Here is a 24,411-nt window from a genome sequence, read left to right as displayed (position 1 = left end):
GATTTCTTGAGATAAAATATTATCATCCTCCGAGCCTTTTCCCAAACTATGTTGGGGTCGGCTTCCAGTCTAACCGGATGTAGCTGAGTACCAATGCTTTACAAGGAGCGACTGCCCTGCCTGACCTCCTCAACCCAGTTACCCGGGCAACCCAATACCCCTTGGTTAGACTGGTGTCAGACTTACTGGCTTCTGACTACCCGTAACGACTGCCAAGGATGTTCAATGACAGCCGGGACCTACAGTTTAACGTGCCATCCGAAACACAGTCATTGGTGTCTAAGATATACTTAGAAAGTACATACAAACTTAGAAAAGTTGCATTGGTACTTGCCTAACCTGGAATCGAACCCGCGCCCTCATACTCGAGAGGTTGGTTCTTTGCCCACTAGGCCACCACGACTTTTTCTTGAGATAAAATATCTATGTATAAAAAAATACCTTTAGAGGTACGGCAATTTCGTATCCACTAAGTAAATTGCTCTAAGGTCCTCCTTAAGCGGACCCCTAAACTCAGCGGGTAGCCGTCAAACGTGACATTTTAATTAAATTCCTAGGCTTTTTGTCTGTCCGTCTGTCTGTCTGTGTGTTTGTTCGTGTGTCACATGCGGACAAAACCAGGTGAAAGCTACTGTGTCTATTCTTGTTTTTAATTGGCAAAGAGGTTTGACGCTTTAAGTATAATGGTTTACCTGTGGGTTGACTATAGTTTTGTTGTGTTGGCACAATGTAGTAGTTGGCCGATTTCACCCTACTTTACTTTTTCATACAAAAAAAGATTGCAACTATGTTAGGGTCGGCTTCCAGTCTAACCAGATGCAGCTAAGTACCAGTGCTTTACATAGAGCGATTGCCTCTCTGAACTCCACAACCCAGTTACCTAGGCAACCCGATACCCCTTGGTAAGACTAGTTGTCAAACTTTCTGGCTACCCACCCGTAACGATTGCCAAACATTTTCAAACTGAGATGACACCCACCAATTTAACATGCATTCCGAAACACGGAAGAACTTGTCATGATAAGATAGTCACCCATCCACGTACCGACTGATCCAATCGTTGCTTAGCCTTATCAAATCAAGTTGATATGTACCTATTTTGATTAGGCCTGTTTAAGAATTTGTATTTCATCATCATCATCATCATCATCTCAGCCGGCGGACGTCCACTGCTGAACATAGGCCTCCCCCTTAGCTCTCCACAGATAGGTACCTGTTGGAGGCGACCTGCATCCAGCGTCTTCCGGCGACCTTTATAGGGTCGTCTGTCCACCTCGTTGGTGGACGTCTCCACATGACCTCTATTTTCAGTCTACATTATAATCGATAGACCCGTGCAGCTGTTACTTAGACAGGAGGTTCAAAAACTGCACACATCAGTACCTAACTAAACCGCTAAAGAAGCGCCAAACTTGCATATCCTGGCAACTGGTAACATAAATCCATTAGCTCAGTCGATGCCGGAGGACTGTCGAGGGGTCCTAACTAAGAGCGACGGATGACACGCGACTGTGTACTGGTGAGGAGACAAGCTTTAGAAGAACTATAGTGGTTATAAAATGACACAAATTATTGCATTCACAAGAGTATAAGCACATTTTTTTGACTGGTCGGGATAGGTGATTGATACACCCGTGCATCAGAGAGCACGTTAATGTCGGTTCTGTCTCGGTCGGTCGGTGCTTGTGATCTCTCTCTGCTGGTGTCGGATTGTCATCCCATAGAGGTATGAGAATGAAGATACACATAATTATGTCCTGCGCAGCTGGCTAATCTCCTTATACGAGAACGGATGCCGTGGCCTACAATCCTAGGATGCCTTTACAAGTGGGTAAAGGACCAACCTCAAGTACGAGGGCGCGGGTTCGATCCCAGGTCAGGCAAGTACCAATGCAACTTTTCTAAGTTTGTATGTACTTTGTAAGTATATCTTAGACACCATTGGCTGTGTTTCGGATGGCACGTTAAACTGTAGGTCCCGGCTGTCATTGAACATCCTTGGCAGTCGTTACGGGTAGTCAGAAGCCAGTAAGTCTGACACCAGTCTAACCAAAGGGGTATCGGGTTGCCCGGGTTACTGGGTTGAGGAGGTCAGATGGGCAGTCGCTTCTTGTAAAGCACTGGTACTCAGCTGAATCCGGTTAGACTGGAAGCCGAACCCAACATGATTGGGAAAAGGCTCGGAGGATGATGATGAGAGAGTGTCCTTCAATGTCCATGGAAAAACTACTGAATTTGATAAAAAAAAATACACTAATAGAGCGTTCAGAATCCAAAAAGTCTGATGATAAATATAGCCTCCGTAATCTGTGGTGTAAAAATATAGCATTTATTATAGTTAAGAGTCTGATGTAAAATATTCAATCTGTAACCACTTTAGTTCCCAACAGTACTTGTAAAGCAATTGTAAGTCGGACATAGCTTCAATGAGTTTAACTGCACGTCGCCCATCGCAAGTAATTATGTTATGTAGCGCATAATTAATATAATGCTTCTATGGGTAGCATTGTTACTAATATACTGTGGTTTTGTCCGTATTTGATTTGGGAGAGATACTTCGTGGACCTGGATAAAAATGTTTGGAGCTTGAAATTGCAAATCGGCGCTGAGTTAAAGTGACAATAAAAAGGCTGCTGATGAAGCTAAACTCCTATATTTTTTAGAAAAATTACATAACGGTAAGTCACTACTATACATGCCTAGACTTTTTTCAACTATGTTGGGGTGTGTTTCAGGATGCAGCCGAGTACTAGAGTGCCATATAGAGCTACTGCTCTATGCCGTAGGCAGTAGCCTATCTGACCTCAACCCAGTTACATTATAATTCCGGTTGTCATATCTTCTGAGTACCCGTAACCACTGCCAAAGATTCCTTCCTTCTTGAGTTTCGAAACGCTTAAGAACTCGTCATGACAAGATGGGTACCCATCTACAAATGTTTCGATCGATCCGCGCGGCTTTGACTTAGCTTCTTCTTCATAACATTGACTAAAAAAAACGCTTATTTTCCACCAAATCCAAGCAGTACAGCATGTTAACTCTTGTATAATATACATATACTATCTAAGTACAAGTACATATAACAATATCCTCTACAGAGTAATACATCACACACGTCACTTTTGATACTTAATGCTTTGATAGCAGTTGATGTATCATCTTCATTGCTGCGAGCTGCAGGATAATCTGTGTAGGAAGTACTGGTTTAAAAGTCTAATGTTTTTGAAGATTTTTGAGCGTATTTTAGGTCCATAGCTAGCATGTGTTCGCGCACAAAGATAGCAATGCATTTGCGCAGACACAGTTGCACTCACTATTTCTTCACTCTTATAGTCCGATGGGACGATAATTCGACAGGATCGGAGAGAGTTCAGGCGTAGAACCGACATTTACATGCTCTCCGATGCACAGGTGTATTAATCACCAACTTCTCTTTCTTCTAGCTAGATCAACGAGGCAGTTAAAAACGAGGCTACTATATAGTCTTGTCATATGATCATCTCCGAGCTTTTTCCCAACTACGTTGGGGTCAGCTTCCAGACTACACGGATGTAGCTGAGTACCAGTGTGCCACAAGGAGCGACTGCCTATCTGATCTCCTCAAACCTTGGTAGAACTGGGTCTTATGTTCTTCGATAGTCTAACAATGTTGAAAGGTTCTTCTAGTCCAGTTAATAGGGCAACCCGATACCCCTTGGTAAGACTGATCCTCAAAGTATAGTCTTAATTTAGCATCAACTGATTAGCAGGTAGGAAAGCACTTCAAAATAGATTGAATTTAACTAAGTAAACCTACTTTCAATATTAATCCTCTAGAATTGATTCCCCAAGGTTAGGTTACTATAAAAAACCCGAATGCAACCGAATGGAAAAGCTAGCGAAGGAATTTTGATCCTCTTTTTTTTGTTCACCTACTTTTTGTATGTAGGTAGGTATGTGTACAGGTTGGTCCAAAAGGTAGACCGCAAAGTTACATAAGAAAATTACTCCATGTACTTATGTTCCGTGAAATTTCGTTATTTTCGAGTTATAAGCAAACAAGCTCTGTCCCGCGATTACACTCACGCCCCAGGAGAAAATTTCCTGGAAATGATTCAAAACTATCTCTTGCCTATATCCGATGGGCTTCAGAAACCCGAGAAAGGACGTATCTTTGTACCTTTGATTTAAATTGATTCAGTAGTTTTGGCGTGAAAGCGACCATCAGAGTTACTTCCGCATTTACGATATTGCAAAGATAAATTCATTCTTCAAATAATTCCAATCACCCTTTTAAAGACATCCCTTAAATACCCCTTTAACCTTATAACCCTATTTCACCTGCATCTAACAACACATCACCCTGTACCCACTCCTGTATGTATGTGTATGTGTGTGTATATTATCTATGAATGACATGACAAGACATGTTTGTACAGCCTGTCTTCACCTGACAGTGATAAGCTCTCGTTAATATGTCAGAGGGAACGGGAATGTGTAATATTCTAGAATTAATCATGTTCGTATCAAATTAATGTGGGATTCAGAACATAGGTCTACAAATTATTTCACTTACGAAGTATTTTAAATGTTGATTTGCTTACTGAGACAGAAATGTGCTTTACTTCAATGGCTCTCTCTCTTTCTTTGAGAAATACTTAGAGCGCTCGTACACTGCGAAGATTTAGTCAGGAAATAGTTGTTTTTTGCTCATAAATCAGTATGAAGATGAATGGAAGTACTCAACGATTAGGTATTTGTTCGGTATCAGACCGACTAAAAACTTTGATTGAAATCACTGAAAAAACTTTTTACAAAAAAAATAAAACCATCTTTTTTCCAATTTTAGGTGCATCGACCTAGAAGTCGGTGTCTAATGGATGTCCCTAAGTAAATTTTGCTGGCTGAGTAATCGCGTAATAAACATACAAAAAAAAATACGGTCGAACTGAGAACCTCCGCTTTTTGGGAAGTCGGTTAATAATAAAAAATATCAAAGGCCGATTAAAATCATCTGCAATGTGCGCGCAGGCTTTGTGGCACAGGTTATCGAAATTGACATAGCGAATTCCAGTGAACCATTTGTTTGTAAAACTTGGCGAAGTTTATATTAATTTATGGTCACATATGAAGGTACTTACTTCCATTATTTACATAACTGTTTGATGGATTACATTACATTCTATCCTTACTAATATTATAAATGCGAAAGATACTATGTCTTTTAATCTTTCACGCCAAAAGTATTGAACCGATTTATATAAAATTTTGTACACAGGTAGTCTAGACTCTAACCAACGGGTATTGGGTTGCCCGGGTAACTGGGTTGAGGGGGTCAGATGGGCCAGTCGCTTCTTGTAAAGCACTGGAACTCAGCTGAATCCGGTTAGACTGGAAGCCGACCCCAACATAGTAGGGAAAAAGGCTCGCAGGATGAGGTAGTCTAGACTCTGAGAAAGGACTAAAGCTACTTTTTATCCAGTTGCTCGAAGTAGTTCCTTCAGAACGCGTGTGGAACCACGGACACAGCTAGTATGACCTAAAAGTCTACTTATCAAGCCAAAAATAGAGGCTACTCTATCTTTAATCTTACTTAATTTTGGTGTTTATTTTACACTTTACTTCGAAAACTAGGTTAATTCCTAACTGTTGATAGTTCGGCTCTGATAACACGAGATTTAACTAAGAAGTGTTCATTTGAATAACCCAAAAAAAGACTTGGGTTTTATACAGATTCTGTATAACAAAAAATATTTTTAAGCGCGGTTGGACGTGTCTCCTATAGTCATTAGTCTAACCGTTTCCCAACTATGTTGGGGTCGGCTTCCAGTCTAACCAGATGCAGCTGAGTACCAGTGTGCTACAAGGAGAGACTGCCTCTCTGACCTCCTCAACCCAGTTACACCGAGGATAAGACTGGTTGTCAGACTTACTGGCTTCTGACTACCCGTAACGACTACCAAGGATGTTCAAATGACAGCCGGGACCTACAGTTTAAAGTGCCTTCCGGAACACGGAGGAACTCGTTATAAAATAAATGGACCGACCGAGCCAAGCGTTGCTTAACCTTATGATCGATCTGTCTAATCCAGAACATTCAAAGCGTTAGAAACTCCAAAATCGTTCATTCAAACTTGGCTGCAAAACAGCACTTTTTGAATGCCAAAAATTTACAAAAGACAGCCCCCAAAAGGCACACCCTTCACCACTTCCTATATGTTATTGCTGGGAAGAAGAAGTGGCGCAACAAACTCCCCAGCAACACAAGTCTGTTTTTAATTTAGAAGAACCTTTCAACATTGTTAGACTATCGAAAAACATACGATCCAGTCCGAATAACTGGGTTGAGGAGATCAGATAGGCAGTCGCTCCTTGTGGCACACTGGTACTCAGCTACATCCGGTTAGACTGGAAGCCGACCCCGACATAGTTGGGAAAAGGCTCCTCAGGTAATAGTTGATAAAAGATCGAGAAATGGGCGACCAAACAAAAAAATATTATCTTGCGAATTGACTATCTCCTTTTTGGGAAGTCGGTTAAATATCACATTTAAACGTAAACAAACATAAGTACTTACAAAATATTTCGTAGTACCAAAAATCTTACACATTCTAACATTATAGCTGTCTCCTTCCCCCTAATGTGTTAAACGCATGAGCGAGCGAGACAGATGTAGTACGAAGGAATGCGACGAATGCCAGTAAATCACTTAACGGCTAGTGCTGTGCTTTTGTCGATAAATTTAGTGTTGTGTAAGTAATGTTGCCTTTGTTATCGATATTTTTAGGATGATTAGTCATGTTATATTTGAGGTTTTGTTTACTAAGTATTTAGCTAATATTTTAGGTGAATTTTGGAGTGTTTGTCAGTAATTAATTAAAATTTAAACTTTTTCTTTAAAAAATAAACTAAATCGACTTCTATCACAAACCTAAAAGCTTCTCCTAAAACTGATAAATACCTTGCTGAAAACTGCAACCAAATTGGTTCAGCACAAAATAAGATAATTGCGCACAAATATACATACACTTACATACAGACAGGTCAAACAGAGAACCTCCGTTTTTGAAGTCGATTAAAAATTAGGAATCTCTTATTTGGATTTGTGAATAAATAGTTACTTAACATATTTTTTACCAAAGTTTTTCCAAAATGATTTTTGAAAAACTTTGAAGGAATCCCGTTCCCCTTTTTTAGGGAATTATAAGTTCCCTAATTTTGTAGTTTTGTACCCTTTTTTGGGGGGAATTAAGTTCCCCAATAGTAGTGACATCACTAGTCACAATGCGTCGTATGAGCTTAATGGTTCTGCTTAACGAACTGTTGATATTATCTGTGGAGAACAGGCGTAGACAACATTTTTGGTGCCAAAGTGTTGTCTATGTGTGTGAGATATGTTTGGGATGCAAATATTTCAGACATCTTCTATGTATCTACATATGTAGGTATTGGTATAGCGAAGCCGTGGGAAAGTGCTAGTACTCGGAATAGACTCGATTGATATTTCTTGTAACTTAATAAAGACATAATTACATTTTAAAAATGTATACTTAATTCTATTAAGCAATTTTACAATTTTTATTATAAATTATGTATTTTTAGATCAAAATATAGTACTCAATCCGTTTCTTCAAATACATAATTATTTTGAAAACCGAAGTTAAACTTAAGCAAAAATAAAAACAAACAGTTATGTAGCTAGTAGATAAGTAGGTATAGCTCTGTATAACTTCTTGAACACATAAAGTAAATAAATAATACACAATTCATTTGCTTAAAAAAACAGCATCTTACATTTTTTTACAAAACTTTGCCTCCCAACCAATTTTGCGACAACCGTTTCTCACCCCTGCCAGTAACCTGATCTAGAGATGTTATCTCCAACATTCATGTCTCGTTAGTTTATTATTACGACCTTCTGCCTTACGGGGTAAGCAGAGCTCTAGGGTAAGGTATGGGTGCTTTGAAATAAGTGCCTCTAGCTGACACATAAAGTCTAGATTCTTTGGCAAAATTCTCATAATTTCTTTGTCTTTGCCCAACTATGTTGGAGTAAGCTCCCAGTCCAATAGGATATAGCAGAGATTTACACAGAAATACTGCCTATCTGACCTCCTTAATACAGTCAGCCGGATATACTCGATATCTTTGGGGAGGATTGGGTGTCATATTTTCTGACTATAGACTCGGAAAAACTATGAGAGATGCTCAAATGTCAGCAGAGTTGGTGGCGGGAGCAACGTCCTAGCTTATGAATACGATTATTCCAATTTTTTAAGGTGTTTAAGGTACAGCGGAGTCTTGGTATATATGTTTAGCATTGTATTATAATCACAGTATAGTCACTCATATATTTTTGTGGACTTATTTTCGATCATCGACTTATCTAAGTAGGAAAATTCTCTTTTTGCTTTTCACTTCCAGCGGAGAGGAATCCAAGGCAATGCTCTATCTATTTATACCAAATTCTAACTTTACTTTTTCAGCAATTTTGCCATAAAGTTTAATAAACCTAGGGACAGATATCAATCATATTAGTGAGGATATTAATATTTGATAAACTAAAATATCGATTGCAATGACATCACTAACCATTTGGTTAATATCCCCCTTACGGTTATGCAACAGACATAACTATCAGCTTCGACAGTTTGTAGCTACTAATGCATTTAGACTCGGTGGCCTAATTCACAAGTAGCCGTGAGAACTGTGTCGAGTGAAGTATGTATTACGCTAATTTAGCTAAGAAGTCACTGGCAGAGATACTTAGAGTTTAGAGTAAAGACTCTTTGGTATAGTTATCGGCACGGCTATTGAGCTCTCGACGGAAGAGTGGGGATCGCTTTGCGCAATGTACACTTAAGGCAATAAACCAATAAATCGCTTATGCGCAGGTGAAGGTCAGGGCTCAATATCCTTGCCGACGATTATAATCTAAAGTAATTATTGAGGGAAGAAAACATAAACTGCAAAAGTCGTTCTTGACTTCTTACCGCGAATTTCAATAATCTATCCGCAGTTTTTTGATTAGAGATTGTATTGTAACATAAGCTTCATATGATTTACTATGTCAACATTCCAATTTCTAACTGATAAAAAATGGAAGGATTGGTTATTATAATCCGCAGTAAGTCACCGGCAAAGACATACTTTGTAACCCAACGATACTTTTGACCAATAACCTTTAAAAAATGCCTTTTGCTGCTCTTATTTCAATTTTATTTGGGGTCGTCGCAGCATGTCTTTCTACACTCTTTTATCTGCCGTCATATAAAAAACCCTACGTACAGAAACATTGCGAAAATTAAATCTTTGTCTAGAAGTGGGTATCTCAAGGTTTCGGCTGAGCTTATTTTGCCGACGACTTCTAGAGCGAAAGACTTTTTTAAAAAGTTCAGACAGACGGACAACGAATGATCTCATTTAAGAGGTTTTTTGTCTGAGGTCTGGACCCCTAAAAACTTATTAATATTGTTCATTCAACTAACTACTAAAAACACCACATGGATTATGATATTGGGAACAAAAAAAGGACCCTTTTGGGTCTATGGCCTCAAAAAAATGTGGTAACATAACCGCAAAAGATAAAATCGGGTGTCATTTATCATAGGCGCCTGACCTCAGGTACCTAATATATTATTAATAATATTCTATACTAATATTATAAAGCTGAAGAGTTTGTTTGAACGCGCCAATTATAGGAACTACTGGACCGATTTGAAAAGTTCTTGAAGTGTTAGATACCTTATTTACCGAGGAAGATGTAGACTACTTTTTATATGGAAGTTCTCACAGGACACGGGTGAAATAGCTGGCACAAGCTAGTATTTGTATAAAGATTTCTGAAATATCTGCAAGACTGCAAGTTTTGTGTGCAAACATATGTGCGCGATTAGTTTTGGTGTAATACTGTTATCAAACAAATTCATGCAAAACTCACTGAATAGATTTTGATGAAACTCAACAGTGGCCTAGCTTATACATCAAAGAAGTACCCCCATTACCAGAGCAAACCCGTGAACAGAACCTAGTCTTACCCATAACAATATAAACACCATACAATAGGTACGTATTTCCAAAGGAATCTTGAGTCCCTTAAGGTCCGTTCAGATAGAAGGCTCGGAGAGGAGAGCAAATTCTTAACACGTTGAAAATCGAGTACTTAGTATTTGAAGTAAGGTTTATTTTTGCATATGCACTGCTTTTGTCATTAAAATGCTCGAAGGCGCTTGGTGTGAAATAATAAGAGGAGCTAATCGGCTTCGATCGCGTACTTTTTCTCGGTCTTGCAGACGTTTGGCTCCGATTGCATGCTCTTTTCTGCTCGCGCAGCCGATCGGCTCCGGTCTGTGTGAAAAGAAAAATACGCGCCAATGCTCTCCGAGTCTGTCTGTCTGAACGGACCCTTAATCCAATATTGGTCTCCCATGGGATATCACCATATTGTATTATGCCCTCCCCACTTGGATCGTGACGAGTCAATTATTAAATTTTATTAAAATGGGGGCATTGACCTTTTCAATTGGTATGACGTAGTACTTAGTACCTAGCTGTGGGTAATTTCTTCGTAGGTATGTCGAATTATGGTTTGAAAAGTATTGTTTTTATTTGTATTGGATAGTAATTGTTAGTAAAATGTTTATTAGGCTTTACAGCCTCAAGCATGTTTAACAACGACTGCTAAAATAGCAAAAACATCTTTCTTCACTCATATTTCGAAAAAAAGCTGTAAAAATTAATGCTTTTTCTTTCTTCTTTCGTCAATGTAAGCGAATCCATTTTTTTTCTAAATCGGTTCAGGGTTTTTTTCATAAGAAACATACGGTACTAGAATTTAAAACGACTTTCAGAATTGCTGTTATTTCTGCAAATACTAGTCTTCTCTAGTTTAAAATCGCTCTATAATAAGTAGGTATACATATATACCTATAGCTATTAGTTTTTATTTGACAGTTAAAAACTACTGAACCGAAAGCTAATAAAACTTAAAGACCTACCGAGAAGAATCATTCAAAGAACAAACCGACAACATTTTTAACTACAAAACAATCGTTTAACCCAAAAAAAAACATATTTTATTTACTACAAATTAACATTCATAAATACCAAAAAAAGTACAATAATAATTAATTACACAAACAAAAAATATACATATTTGATGTGTAAAAAAGCGAGCGCCACCAGGGGGCGCGCTTAGCAAATTGCATCATGGTTTTACGACCCCTTCTAATATTGGGGTTGCTATGGTAACCATAAAAACAGTTTTAATGGCACTGTAGATAATTTATTTGTTTTCTTTTAGTGTTTTTTGTTGTTTTATAGATTCTTAATTGTATTTTTTAAGAGGACTCCTTAAAGTATTTGATTTTTGGGCTTTAATGTTTTTAGATATATTTTTGAGGGATTAATGTATATTTTTTAAATTATGGTTTTCAATAATCATAAGTCATCATTGCCTTTTTTAGCCGGCTGAAAGAATGTTGATATTAAGGTTTTTAATGTTAATTTGAAGTGTGCTTTAAATGTTAAAAAAAATCGCCAATGTCTAATTCTAACACATACAAAAAACATGTTTTTACTATTTTTACTCGCTTTTTTAGAACACCAGCTTGAGCCAGCAGATTCAACACTGAAGTAATTTTCCAATTAAGACCGTTACCTACTTCCTGATTTCAAAATCAGCGTTCAAATTAATAAAATTTAAAGAAACAAAAAACTTCATAATATTACTACAGAATAATCCCATATTTTACTACTACCATAAAAACTCTAGTCCCTATTAACCCAACTTCCTAGCCACCCTACACAACGCGTGAGTTCATTCAAAATACAAGGGTAGCAAAGTTCAATAGGGGATGACCATTGGCGTAACTCTTGTAGTTTCGCATAATTTTATGATTGGCGATGTGGTAAAACGGATGAAAGCTGGTTTTACCCGGTTAACTAAGGAAGGGTTGTGTTTTTTGATGCAGGTACAGCTGTAGCCGTTTTTAGTGCTACTAATATTATAAACGCGAAAGCTAGATACTAATTTGTATTAAAATATCTATACATAGTGTCTAGTTTTGTTGGACATTACACAACTTAAAATGTACCTTTTGATCAATAAATAAATACAAAATGAATAGAGGGGTGTATTATGTTTGAGTCTGTTTCACAAAAAAAAACCAGAAGTTTAATTTTGATTAAGTTTGGCAGTAATGTAGCTTAAAAATCAGTATTAATATCAGTCTACTTTTATCCATGTGCGGGATGTCATTCCGTCGGGATGAGTACCTACTTATATTTTATTTACTCATGGCTAAGTAAAAGTCGCATGGGTCGATCGATCATAAGATTAAGCAATACATGAAACGATCAGTCCCTGAATGGGTGACCAATGACCATCTTGTCATGACGAGTTCCTCCGTGTTTCGGAAGGCACTTTTAATAAGTAAGTCCCGTGTTTCGGAAGGCACGTGAAGTCCCGGCTGTCATTTAAAGATCTTTGACATTCACGGGTAATCAGAATCTAGAAAGTCTGACAACCAGTCTTACACTGGACGTGGGTCTAACTGACCCCTAATATTTCTAGGTACCGTAACGACACCCAAACCCTTTGGCATACCATCACACCCTAAAAATTTGCATTAGAACCACGGAGAACAAAATGACTAGCGGAGGTGCCATAACGCAAAATCTCTTAAGAAAGTAGCGCGACAATATGCGGGTGTTAGGGGGACGAGGAACGTTACTAGCTCCACCCTTATAGGGCCCGATCTGTACGAACGTACGAACGATTTGTACGAACCCGAACGCCTCGTTAGATAACTCGTAACTGATCGTTTTTGTCATGCCTTCACCTTCACCTTCACCTTGCTATTTGAACTAGGAATAGAAATGAGTTTTCTAAACTAACATTATTACTTTATACTTTTTTATACCTATCTCGATATCTAATATGGCCGCATTTCAAATAGTTAGTCGGCCATCTTAGGGAGGCAGCCATATTGGATTTGAAATGACGTTTCTTACCTAGTATTGCCATCAGAACTCAGAGCATGTGCAAAATTTCATCCTAATCGAAGACCGGGAAGTGGGTCAAATTAAGATTCCAAGATTTTCTTACATACATAGTTATAAACTATGTATGTTAGTGAACTATATACTAGTGAAGCTATTATTACTATATGTTAGTGAAGCTAACATAAGCGTGTTAAAAACCTGACCTACCAGCATCATGGCATCTCCATTCTCATCTTTCCATACTCCCTGTTTAAACTAAATTGATGGGGTTGAAAACGCCCCATGGGGTAGAAACTACCCCGTTATCAGCTGTGTAATTGAGTTATGTTTTACATATAGTGTCTCATGGGATATTGTTGGTAAGATAATAGAGGATAATAATAGGATTGCTTTTTAACCGACTTCCGAAAAACAGGTTCTCAGTTTGGCAATTTTGTTAAAAGGCTCCGAAATTAAACTTTCACTGTTAGGAAGCTAGACTATCCCAGGGTGACATCTCTACTAATATTATAGGTAAATGCGAAAGTAACTCTGTCTGTCTGTTACGCTTTCACGTCTAAACCACTAAATGACTTTAATAGAATTTGGTACAGAGATAAAGTTGACCTTGAGAAAAAACATAGGATAGTTTTTATCCCGGACTTTTGAAGAATTCTCTTGGAAACGCGATATAACCGAACTCTACGCGGGCAAAGCCGCGTGCGGAAGGTAGTACCTAGCCTATATTTTTTTCGGGTTTGGAAAGCAGTTTCCACAGGATGAAAAAGCTAGTCTATAAATTATTATAGAAAGAAGAAACATTTTTTGTTTGTAGTTATTTGGCTCCGAAACTACCGCGAACCGATTAGGAAAATTATTTCACTTATGTAAAGCTACACTATCTCCGAGTGACATATATTTCCCGATACGAGAAGTAGTTTCGGGATGCAAATGAAACCGCGACATAAACTAGTACATTATAAAGTTCTCAAGGGAACTATTTAGTGAGTCATTAACACACTCATGTTAATAAAATCAGCATGTATTTGCGTAATCGATTCTAGAATCGATAATTCTTTTGTTTAATCAATTTGTTTGACTCGATTCGACAGTTTGTCTTGTTAGATTTGATTAAATGATATAAGCACTGTTAACAGTGAAGTCCCAAAATATTTAAAAAAGCTATTTTTTTATTTGGATCGAATATTCTATCTCAAAACTGGATTAGTAGTGATTCTTATACGTACATCATCATCCTCCTGCCCTTATCCCAATTTTATTTGGGATCGCCACAGCATGTTTTCTCCTTCCATACTCTTCTATCTGCCGTCATCTCACAAGTAACATTGTTTCTTACCATTATATCATATTCTTATACATACATGTTCCACCAAAATCAGCTCATTCTAAAGTCATTAACTGTTGTCATCATCATCATCTGCCTAGCTATGTCCCAACTATGTTGGGGTCGGCTTGCAGTCTAACCGGATTCAGCTGAGTACTAGTGCTTTACAAGAAGCGACTGCCTATCTGACCTCCTCAACCCAGTTACCCGGGCTACCCGATACCCCTTGGTTAGACCGGTGTCAGACTTACTTGCTTCTGACTACCCGTAACGACTGCCAAGGATGTTCAATGACAGCCGGGACCTACAGTTTAACGTGCCATCCGAAAAGAAAAGAAAAACTGCTGTAAGTATACAAAACTAGCCGTTTCTTCTTCATATAAATATATTTCCTAAAGCTCTGCCTATCCCCTATAGGGATAAAACGACACTTCCCTTTTAAGCCCTGGGTAAAAGCAGCTGGTTACATACTAGGACCCTTCTGAAGTTAGCAGAGGGTGTTAAAACGCCCAGCGTTAAGCGTTAATCCGTCACTATAGGTGCTTATAGATAGACAGTTTTATTATGGGTAATCAGAAGAACAAAATTCATTTATTTAGTAAACGAAAGAAATTGTACATTTGTACTCAATTGTATTATGCCATTTCAAATTATTACTAACAGCGTGTACATAAATTATAAATAAAAAAATTATTAAAATAAAACTACTTTTTTGGATTTTCTCGCGGTTATATTAATATTTATCATTAATATTATGTTTCGGATCCTTGGCAGTCGTTACGGGTAGTCAGAAGCCAGTAAGTCTGACAACCAGTCTTACCAAGGGGTATTGGGTTGCCCGGGTAACTGGGTTGAGGAGGTCAGATAGGCAGTTGCTTCTTGTAAAGCACTGGTACTCAGCTGAATCCGGTTAGACTGGATGCCGACCCCAATATAGTTGGGAAAAGGCTCGAAGGATGATTATGTTTCGGATCCTTTACAGATATTCGCGTAAGTTTCAGAAATCAATATGTAAATAAATAAATCAATTTATTTAAAAAAATAATTTTTTTTTAATGATTTTTGCATGTTAATGTCTGGCTACGTAGAAGTTGTCTCACGCACAAACTACTGAACGGATTTGATGAAATTCAACAGTGATGTTCCTATACTTTTTATCCGTATGTTTCCAAATTACACATGAAAATACCATAACAGTGTGAAAAAAGCTAAGAATTAAACTCTGTGTATTTCCCCGAAAATGTAACAAATTGACAGAAACGAAATACTTACCTACATTAAAAAATATTGACATCTGAACATCTCAGCAACGTATTTCTATTTCCTATAAGAAGTCAAACGGAACGATCCCATCGCCCAACCATTTCCCATATTTATTTCGTCACCACGTAGCCGTCATTATCGAAAGAATTTTTCAATCAACAAAAATAAGAACAGTTTTAGAAATAAACGCCAAAATAAACATTAAAATCTTCAACACACTGCAAACTTTAAGTCGGCCGATAGTTTGTTTGGGCTCATTAATCAGTATGAAGATGAATGGTAGTACGCATATTAGAAAGATCAGGTATTTAGCCGGTATCAGTCCGACTGAAGACTTTGATTGATATCAAGATTTTCTTTAAGAAATGTTTTTTTGCTAATCATCAGGGGCCCGATTCTGCTAAGTTAATAATGTCAAAATTGAATAGAAATTGAATCGCAATAGCAGTTTTAACCTTAGCGGGCATTCTGCTACTAATGTAAGACCAATCGTATTCCAATGACATTCGATTGGTTTGCGATTGGACTGCCATTTGGTCTAAGATACGGTAGTTTGCTCTACAATCATATTGCAATCGTAAATAATTTGTCGACAATATGATTCATTATTGAATCACAGAAACGGATAAAAACGTTTATTTAAAAGAAAAAAATTCGGAATGCCACATACGCTTCAATCGTAATTGAGTCGTGATTGAATCTCAGTCGGATGTGAATCGTATGTCGCTTAAGTAAAATTAGTAGAATCGCGCCTCTGAAGACTTTGATTGATATCAAGATTTTCTTAAAGAAATGTTTTTCGCCAATCAATTCGTAACTCTCAGCCGACTGTTTAGTCTGTAGTGGTTCTAAAAGAATTTTTCAATCAACAAAAATAAGAGCAGTTTTAGAAATAAACGCCAAAATAAACATGAAACTCTCAGCTTCCGTCCGTCTGTCAACTCAACGTTTTTAGGTTAGAACTGTGAAAAGTTATATATGGCAGAAAAATACAAGATGGCCGCTTGACGTAGAATATTCGAGAGAAGTCCAATTCGGGGTAGCCTAGTGGGTAAAGGACCAACCTCTCAAGTATTCGCGCGGGTTCGATCCTAGGTCAGGCAAGTACCAATGCAACTTTTCTAAGTATGTATGTACTTTCTCAGTATATCTTAACTCCCCACTCAGAGACATTTAATGGTTACTTATGCCATTCCTTAGTGAAGGATTTGTATGACATTCCATCACTAAGGAGTGACTTAAGTAACATTAAATGTCTCTGAGTGGGGAGGTTAGTCACCATTGACTGTGTTTCGTATGGCACGTTAAAATGTAGGTCCTGGCTGTCATTGAACATCCTTGGCAGTCGTTACGGGTAGTCAGAAGCCAGTAAGTCTGACAACCAGTTTTATCTAGAAGTATTGGGTAGCCCGGGTAACTGGGTTGAGTTGGTCAGATAGGCAGACGCTCCTCGTAAAGCACTGGTACTCAGCTGCATCTGGTTAGACTGGAAGCCGACCCCAACATAGTTAGAAAAGGGCTAGACAGATGATGATAATTTCAAGACGAAAAGCTCATTGCAAAGTTAATTGGTAAGTAATAACTAAAAAGAATTGTAATCATCTCATAACATGCCATCTTAAACCCCCGCAAAACTGTATCCAGTTTAAAAAAACCACCCATATTAAGTTTGCAAGTAATATTAAGCAATAAACTTCTTGATAAACGCCGGTTGCTGAGAAATGCACGCACATACCGACATACACGTACAATGGACTGACAACACTGCGGTTTAGGAGATGCGTGGGCGCAAACGGATAAACTCGTTATGTTAAGGGGGATAGCTTACGTTTCAAAAATCTTTCGATAATTTCAAAATACTGGTACTTAGCTGCATCATATGGGACACCCAATACCCCTAGGTAAGACTGGCTGTCAGAATTACTGGCATTCTGGCTATCTGAACAAAAAATGCTCCGAAATTCTGAACAGATTAAAAAAAAAATTGTCTGTCAGAAAGCTACACTCTTCCCGATTAACATAGGCTATATTTTATCCCGGTACGGGCAGTAGTTCCCACGGGACGCGAGTGAAACTGCGGTCAATCGGCTAGTTATCATTAAAATATAGTTTGTAGAGCTTTCCCTTAATCTGCGAAGGTAAGTAACAAAGTTGTGAATAAATAACTTAATTCAACCAGTATTGAGATCTTTATGATTATACACAGGAGTTACCCTGGGCCAAAATTACTTGTGAACTTTGTCAATACCTAATACTTATGTATTGTACTTTCTATGGGCCTTAGTTGCCTGAAATAAAGGATCAAATAAATAATGATAGGCCACGTTCACACGGCGATCATTATAGTTAGAAAGTACATACAAACTTAGAAAAGTTGCACTGGTACTTACCTGAAATCGAACCCACACCCTCATACTTGAGAGGTTGGTTCTTTACCCACTAGGCCACCACGACTTTTACGAAAATAAACCCTAAAAATTCTTCTTATCGAGTGAGCTGCATAATAATGAGTAATCACCTAACAAGCCTAAAACTAGTGTCAGAGTTTTCTCAGATTCTGACGGCCTTTGTAAAATAAAATATATCCTATGTTACTCGGGAAGAGTGTAGCTTTCCAACAGTGAAAGAATTTTTCAAATCGGTTCGGTAGTTTCGAAGTCTTTACGGTACAAACAAACAAAATGTTTTTTTTCTTTATTATATTAGTATAGAAAGATTGCATAAAAATATCTGATGCCGTAAGAATATCTTATAAAGTAATAAAAATATGATTTATTTGACGTTGAAATAAAAGAGAATCGAATTCCTTCACTGATTAGTTATAATTGCATCATATGAGGTTCGATTCTTGGTTTAGGCAATAGTTTGACTTATTTTATTTATGTCTTTACATATTTAGTAATGCCTCGTTGGTCTAGTGGTCGCAAGTGTGACTGCTGAGCACAAGGTCTCAGGTTCGATTCCCGGGTCGGGCTGAAATCGCTTTGTGGGTTAAACCTTTGACAAAAGCAGCCCGTAGTCTGGAAGTTGGTGATTGATACACCCGTGCATCGGAGAGCACGTAAATGTTGGTCCTACTTGTGTTCTCTCTCCGGTGGTGTCGGATTATCGTCCCTGTGGACGGCGGCTGTTTTCATGTAAGGAGATCAGCCAACTGCGCAGGACATATTATAGTGCACGAGCATTTGCTTGGACACAGGTGCACTCACTGTTCCTTAACTCTCATAGCCCGATGGGACGACCATCCGACACCACCGGAGACAGATCACAAGCAGGACCGACATTAACATAGTACAGTCAACTTCAGGTCAGTGGTAACAGTTTTATAGGAAAATCGTACTTATTACTATTGAGTTAAGGTGCATGACAGTTACCACTGATATGCGGTCTACCGTACCAACATAGTAGGAAAAGGTGAAGTTGACTTTTGTCACAAATCAAATAATTTGACTTATCTTGTCATGACGACATGTGTACTATAATTATTTCATTAATTACTATAATTAATTAGTCAGGAGCTTGCGGCCCGAGGCGCGCTTATCAGTAGGACATTCATTTTAACATCAGGTTTTGTGTATACTTGCGTTTTTTGCGACGAAAATGTTGTAATATAAGTTACAAAAATTGTATCTGTAGGTGCGTTGAAGACATATTTTATTTCTGAAAAGACTAATTACATTTGAATAAAATATTCACTGTATTAGATAGCTATAAATTCTTAAGAAAATTTACGAAATGCTATGTTGTCATAATATGTGCATTAATAACTAAATACGTACTTCTATATAGTGTAGTTTATGCTTTTGCAGAAAGTTAAACAATTCATTTTATTTTGGATTTTACACCAATTTTTTTGCAAAATTTGCTCGATTAAAATACCAAATTTTACTAACAAAAATAACTAAGTACATTCTTACATGCGACAGAATTATCGTCAGTCACTCAGTCGCAAAGTCGCTCATGTACACAAGTCCTAACATAGCGACCTGCCGTTAATAGGTCACACATTGTCGTGAGAAATGTAAACAGAAGTTAAATAATTATCATATATTTTATAATTATTATGTACTACATACATAAATATATTACAATAGCAGATATTCTATTATTGAGTCATACTATCGTGAATGCCTAGGTCGCTAAGTCGTTTTCATAATAAATTGGAAGTTAGAAACCGTGGTGGTTCTGTAGGTTATCTTTAAATTTATAGTTACTATAGTCTGTTACACTCAATAAATATGTAAAAATGAAATAAAGAGGAAACATTTTCTTGTTTGCTTGTTTGTAATCTAAAGGCGCCGAAACAGTTGGACCAACTAGGAAAGCTCTAACACTGTTTCAAAGCTACACTATTCCCAAGTAAAAATATAACATGATTAACATAAGCATACTTACATATTTTATACGGGTACGGGAAGAAGTTTATTCGGGACGTGGGAGAAATCGCGGAAAACAACTGACATTAAATAACACCAACTGAAGAACATTGAAAATATCCATCATTCATTATAAATCCTAGGCCAAAAATCGAGAACCTAAACTATCGATAAACGCAACTATCGATACTCGTCCCATCCCTACCGTGTCAATATTGACTCTATTCACTGTCACGTCACTTGTAAACAGTGAAGAGTGTACGGCGTCGTATTATATCGGTTATCGACTATCATGGTGTCGGCAGTTCACGCAGTATTTCGGTTGAGTTCAATAGTAGGTAGAATCTCATGATCTGCCTAGCCTTTTCCCAACTATGATGAAAACTACCGAACGTATCTTGATGTAACTTGACAAGCAAGCTAGCTTAATGTATCAGAATAAATAATTTTATTTGTATTCCCGGGTCGGGCCGAAATCGCTGTGGATTTTCTAAAACCTTCACAAAGCAGCACGGAGCCTGGAAGTTGGTGATTGATTCACCCGTGCATCGGAGAGCACGTAAATGTCGGTCCTGCGCCTGATCTCTCTCCGGTTGTGTCGGATTACCGACGACCCATCGCGCTAGTGAGTGAACTTGTGTATGCGCAAATGCTTACACACTATATGTAATATATTATGTCCTGAGCAGTTGGCCGATAATCGGCTAGGAGGACATCTCTGCCCTTTCATCCTAATTTTATTTGGATTGCATATTTATACACCGAGCTAGTTACAGTTTCAAATTAGAGACGACAAACAATCGATAATCCTCGTTCGATATGTCGATGTCTACGGTTTTTTCAATTATTCATTTGTAAGCAATTAATTCTTGGTAATGTGGGCTCTATTCGTCACTAATTTGTTAGTCGGAATTGGAAACATTGGTTTTTTATTACGAAGAATCAATAAAGTTTACCACGGTGAGTAGTTTTGTGGGAAGTTTAAATATATCATTGGTAGAGTACTGTTTTCTTATTGCTGTTTTATATTTACATTTTGATACTATCTAGCTTCAACCAGTAATTTCACCTTTGTCTCGTAGGAACTACTCCACGCACTCGGTTAAAAACTACCCTATATCTTATGTAAGTTGTCGGTGTAATACCATAGTGCTTGGGAGGGCACGTGTCGCCGGCCTCCCCGAATGCTACTCAGTAGCAGTCGTTGTTACAATGCTACGTCAGAGGCCGTCAGGGGAATTTGAGATAACTGTGACACTAGGGCTTGTTAGGTGATTAAACCTGCAGCTCACTCCATAAGAAGATGTTCGAAACAGCATTGCAAAGGATCATTATTTCCATACTAATATACTTAATAAAGAGGAAACAAGGGTTCCGAAAGGAACTACTTAACCGATTTGAAAAATTCTTTCACTGTTTGGAAAGCTACACTCTTCCCGAGTTACATAGGCTATATTTTATCCCAGTACGGGCAGTAGTTCCCGTAGTAAGCCGCAGGGAAACGGCTATTTAGAATTAAAGAGCCCTTGATGATATATTCCCTTGATATAAAGTTCATACTATTACATAGTGTGACTGTCTACATCAGTTATTAGCTTTCTACACTACAGGCTCGAAATGTGATGTTCGGCGCACTCTAGTGGACGATCGATACGTCAATATTTGTAGTGCTAGGGATGTGCTTGGAGTATCGATAAAACAAGTATACTTTTTTATCGACAAAATTTTTGATAATTATTGATTAAGTTAATTACCTTGTTATACCTAGATGAGATTTTTATTGACGGTTATTAGATAAGGTACTTATTTAAACATAGCTTAATTTTAATGGAAATAATTTATTTCTGTTCATGAAGCTATCCTTACTATTTTTCTCAGGCTTGATTCTATTACTTTTAGATAAATGATTCTGTTATTTAAATATGAAGACATGACAAATTGGCAAAACGAACTTATCAATGGAGCCACCAGGCACGATCGTGAGAAACAGTACTCTTTACCTAATTTAAATCCACACTATGAGTAGTTAGTATTATCTCTGTACAATACATAGTACTTAGATCCTAATACCCTCGTTAAATACCAATTTAGACAAGCACTTGAGCTAGAACGAGATCAATTGTAATTAAAAACACTTGGCCCCGACCACACAGTGCGGGTTTGGGAACAATTACACGAGAAACTTATGATCTAAATTATCCTACTTATGTTATGAAGCTGTTTCGTATGTTTGAACGTGTTCTGCTCAGTAAATGATTTGAAAAAATATTTTCTTGGTAGATAGTCCATTTATCGAGGAAGATTAGGTTTTACGAAGTGTTATATATTGCCACGAAACGCAGGTAAAGCTACTGGCGGAAGCTTGTTACTTCATAATTACAATCTGAAGTGGCTTTTGACTATGAATTCCTTTTAAATAATAAAAAAACGATGTATTAACCATGTACTAAAAAATATTGTTTTTTTTTTTTATTTTACACAAAAATTAGATTCAGTGTTTCTTTAACTCTGAATATTTTTAGTCCCCAAAATATTTTTGAAGAAAAAAAAAACTATCGACATAACATAACCACATCACTATCACCCCGAAGAGCCAATAAGCGTTCGTGAAACTCGCATTAACGCCGCACGACAGTTCCATACCAAAGAGTTTTTATTTTTTTCTTTTATTTTTTTCAACTGACAACACAATATACTAATGAGTTCACCACGAGTCAGGTTTGACGTTCATTTTACTTTTACTAACGCCTGTTCCCAATATTTAATCTATAACTTGGTTTGCATTCTAGAGATAGAATTTTGAGCATTGCCTAAGCATGTTGTGGCAAATGATAAAATATTGGGAACGTCCGTTGAATGGCCAAAAGATCGATTGACAAGATGTTTAAGACTACTACTCTTAAAAGAAAGTAAACTAAAACCATGTCTATGGTTCTGTTTCTCCAAGCCAAAGATCTCATTGGGTCTATCCATATCTACGCAGCATTTTTCAACTATGTTGGTTTCAGTTTTCACTCTAACTGGAGGCAGCTGAGTGCCAGTGTTTTACAAGGAGCGACTGCCAATCTGACCTCCTCAACCCAGTTACCCGGGCGACATAACACCCTTAGTTGATAGTCTCTCTGGCTTCTGACTACCCGTAGCGACTGCGAAATACGTTCAAATTTACAGCCGGGACCTACAGATTTATTGTGCCTCCTGCAACACGGAAGAACTCGTCATGACAAGCAGATGGTAACCCATCCACGGACCGACTGCACCAAGCGTTGCTTAACCTTTTAATCGACAAACGCGTCGCACTGAATTTTACAATAAGTGTAGCAAATAAATCAGAGTAGCTTGAACAACCCTGTAAAGTGAAACTGAACTAACATACAAATCGTTTGTTTATGTATAAATACGTAATAAAAAAACATTTGACAGTCATTCGGATGCTTCAATAAGAGCCAAGATTTGAATATTTTAATTAAATATCTGTTTTTATGAACAACCTCGTTAGTGATGTGCCAAGTTGTTATCGAGTTGGAAATAAGTTGTGTTGGTTGAATATGAGTTGTTTCGTGTTCTTTAATAACTTGTATTTTTAACCGACTATCAAAAAAGGAGGTTCTCAATTTAGTTATTAGCATTTTTATTGTTTAATTGCCTAATTTTATATGTCAATTAATTAGAGATACATAGAAACCGACTTAACACAAAAATACTAGAAAAAAAAACATAACATGCTGTGTTAGCCTTTAAGTGATTAGGTATTATACTCGCACATGTGTTTTATCTTTTAGTTATAGTGATGAAAAAGTGTAATAATTGTTGGTTAACCTATTCAAATAAATAAATAAATAAATAACACGGTTCTGGAAGTCGGTCACTCATCAAAAATCGACTTCTAGCGCTATTTTAAAGATTATTTTCATTTTTTTATTACCGAAAGAAGTTCCTGAAATATAGCTCCAAAGTTACCAAAAATAAAATAAACTATAAAAAAATACACTAAAGTTACGCAAAAACCGGGTAAACCCGTGAGGCATAGCTAGTCAACACCGTAATTGATTGAATTAAAAGTTCCGCCTAAACCATAAATAATAAACCTCTTGATGACTGCCAAACAAGGTGCCATAAACACAGATTCAATTAAAATATTTAAATTAAACTGTCTATTCACGCCTTCCAAATGATTTCGTTAATATTTTTTAACTATTTACATCATAACTTACATGATTATTATGGTTAATAGAATAATTAATATATTAAGGTTGTACAAACCCACTACTGGGATAACCAAGGTTAAAATATTAACCTATTATAATTATTTCAACATCATTTGCCTAGTTTTTTCCCAAGTGTGTTAGAGTCGGTTTTGTAGTGGGTCCCGGCTGTCATTTGAATATCTTGGGCAATCGGTAGTTACGGGCCAGAAAGTCTGATAACCAGTCTTACCTAAAGGTACTGGGTTGAGGAGGTGAG

The 24,411-nt window shown here is 37.4% G+C and overlaps 2 protein-coding genes across 2 annotated transcripts in view; both read right to left on the bottom strand.

Moving 5' to 3' along the window:
* The window catches only part of LOC110380860 (grpE protein homolog, mitochondrial), a 120,007-nt gene extending 101,204 nt beyond the window's left edge, over positions 1 to 18,803 (bottom strand). The window contains exon 1 of the mRNA XM_064042976.1: positions 18,793 to 18,803. The gene's annotated coding sequence lies outside the window, so the exon portion shown is untranslated. The remainder of the gene's footprint in view (positions 1 to 18,792) is intronic.
* The window catches only part of Sli (slit), a 122,238-nt gene that overhangs the window by 82,275 nt on the left and 15,552 nt on the right, over positions 1 to 24,411 (bottom strand). The window lies entirely within an intron of this gene.

Source organism: Helicoverpa armigera, chromosome 30 (genome assembly GCF_030705265.1).
Source record: "Helicoverpa armigera isolate CAAS_96S chromosome 30, ASM3070526v1, whole genome shotgun sequence".
NCBI lineage: Eukaryota > Metazoa > Arthropoda > Insecta > Lepidoptera > Noctuidae > Helicoverpa > Helicoverpa armigera.
This window is presented reverse-complemented; position numbering and strand designations above follow the sequence as displayed.